The sequence below is a fragment of the Benincasa hispida genome, chromosome 2, assembly GCF_027475165.1.
Source record: "Benincasa hispida cultivar pf3 chromosome 2, pf3_genome.v1.1, whole genome shotgun sequence".
NCBI classification, from domain to species: domain Eukaryota; kingdom Viridiplantae; phylum Streptophyta; class Magnoliopsida; order Cucurbitales; family Cucurbitaceae; genus Benincasa; species Benincasa hispida.
This window is the reverse complement of record NC_143479.1, coordinates 39,016,955-39,019,544: the sequence shown is the minus strand read 5'-3', so window position 1 is coordinate 39,019,544 and position 2,590 is coordinate 39,016,955. Positions and strand designations below refer to the sequence as shown.

The 2,590-nt window shown below is 37.8% G+C and overlaps 1 non-coding gene across 1 annotated transcript; it reads left to right on the top strand.

Annotated features, from left to right (window-relative positions):
* Nucleotides 1-295: 295 nt before the first annotated feature.
* Nucleotides 296-402, top strand: LOC120072428 (small nucleolar RNA R71). Its single transcript, XR_005480487.1, has one exon. It is a non-coding gene; the product is annotated as a small nucleolar RNA R71 (small nucleolar RNA).
* Nucleotides 403-2,590: the final 2,188 nt, after the last annotated feature.

Sequence of the window (2,590 nt, the reverse complement as noted above, 5' to 3'; positions counted from 1 at the left end):
ACTTGCCCTCTTTGATTTCTGGGATTGTTTATTGCGATGCCTTGTAATAAATTTATCATCACATTCATCTAATTTTGCAATGATGCGATGGCACCATTACTTGCATTACATTCTTTGGATTTTTCTCTTTGATCGCTTTTTTGCCAATCTTCGTGGTTTTTCGAGATGTGATCAAGAATGTTCTTTGCCTCATCATATGTTTTTTCAGCAGACCTCTTGCTGCTGCCGCATTGGCAGCTGTCGCGATGCAGAATTGAGTCCATGATAGCAAATCTCCATTTGGAGGCAATCCGACAATCCATTGTGTGGGCAGTCGCACACTAGTCTCTTGAATCTCACCCATGCGTCACTGAGCGATTCATCTTCTTCTTGTCAAAAATTGGTGATAAATTTCCTCCTTCTGGCATTCTCTGTAGGAGGGAAATACTTCTTCATAAACTTTTCTACAACTTGTTCCCATGAAGTTATCTCTCCAGGTTCGAGGGAGTATGCCTATTTTTTTACTTTATCGCATAGTGAAAATGGAAATAGCATGAGTCGAACCTCTTCTGTGGAAATATTAGGGAGCACAAAAGTGTTACAAATTTCAATGAAGCTTCATAGATGGGCGTGCGGATCTTCACCAAGCCGTCCTCCGAACTATCCTACTGTTTGTATCATTTGTAACATTACTGGCTTCATTTCGAACCTTGATCTATCCAATACTGGTCTCATGATTCCTGGAGAGAAATCATACTAGTTTGGTGACGCATAGTCACTGATGGGTCTATTGCGATCATTTTCTAGTAGGATAGGATTTGCCATTATGTTTTTTTCATTTGTTACTCATTCTTCAGGTTGTACAGCCATTCTATGAGTTCTTCCTTGTCATCCACGTCTGTTTTTCTGTCTTCTGTGAAATGTTCTTTCGATCTTTGGGTCGTAGTTGGGCTCAGGAGCATGTCCTTCGCTCATACAATGCTTGCTTCTTTCTTTACCGAAGGAATGGCAATGCAACAAAGGTTGAAAGCCGCAAAGATCAACGATGTTTACTGTTAGCACACTCAATACCGTAGTCCCCGGCAACGGTGCCAAAAACTTGATTCATAGATTTATGATGTGATGATGTGTGTATGCGATAATGTGCAGATGCGATGATCATACAAGTTTTCCTAACAAAGCCCAAGTATAAGCCTTCTTAGGTTCCTGGTAAGTCTAGGGTCGAACACACGGACTACTAAATAGATATGTGACAGACTTTTTGATTCTATTGCGGTGGTGAAAAAGAAGTAGATGGTGTTTTCATTTAGATTTTCCTATACGACGGAGTTGAACGTGGAGTGAAGAAAGCGTAGTGTTACAACAAGTATGCGATGAAGGGGTTGAGAAAGGATTTATCTAACATTTCCCAAGATTGTGTACAAGTTATGCGATCATGCTATACACAAATATCAGTACTACATTTCTCAATGCAAAATGCCACATTTCTTATTTCTAGGATGCATGCGATGTGTTTGAGAAACAGCAGATAAAACTTATTTCTAAGTTTCTACTCTTGCTTATGCGACCTAATCCAACTCTCTTAAGCCTAGATTCTATCTTTAGACTACTCTCTCAAGTACGTCCAAATGATGAATGACGCATACATAAGATAAGATGATCGCATAAAATGCATAGCTTAGGTCATGCTAGCTAAGTACTTCTTAACCCATTCAGAAAGTTAGTTACTCATGCATGGTGTGGAGAGATTGAACATAAATTGAAATGAAGTTTCCATTTTCTGCAAATGAAGTGTTTAGTACAAAATAACAAAATGGATTGAGAAATAACATGCCAGGTAAGCAATGTCTTGCTTCCCGTGGCCTTTTACACTGCTCTTTATCACTTCAACTCTATTTTAGTTGCGGATTCTTGCTCTCGCAAGGGTTGGACTTCTCTCCTTTGTACTTTTTTCAGACAGTCTCTCGATCTATACAAAAAGCGATTTCTCTCGACTTCGCCTCGTCTCCTTGCTCTCTCTGTCCTCTATGTATATGTATATGTATGTGCGTGAATGTATCAATCCCTCTTTCTCTCTAGTAGCATTGGGTATTTATAGATTTCAAGGTGAAACAGCTCTTTTTACCAATGATTGCAATGATGGGCGATATTAATTTCCTACTCTGTTGCACTGTTTAAAGGTCACTAAAAGCTTATTGTGTTGGATTTTATGTCTTAAAATTCGTAGTTTGTAAATTAATAAACATATTCTGTTTTATTTTTTTATAAAGTTGTTATTGAAATTGTAATCTTGAATCCAATAAACTAAGGTCCTAAGCTATTTAATATAGTTTGAAATTTATGTAGTGACATAGATATGGATCAAGTTCAAATATATAGCCAAAATGGTCTACAGTATATGAAAAAGGTTGGGCGCCTTATTCTGGGGACACTATGGATGTGGCTCATTTTGTAGTTAGTACAAACGATGTGATCCTAAATCGTTCATGTGGAGATATGTGAGTGGGGGCATCCTATGTAAAGAGTTTACATAAGATTGAACCATGAAATAGTCACTATTTATGTTCTAAATGTCGTTTATGTATAAAACTGACTATTTCGTTAATTGATG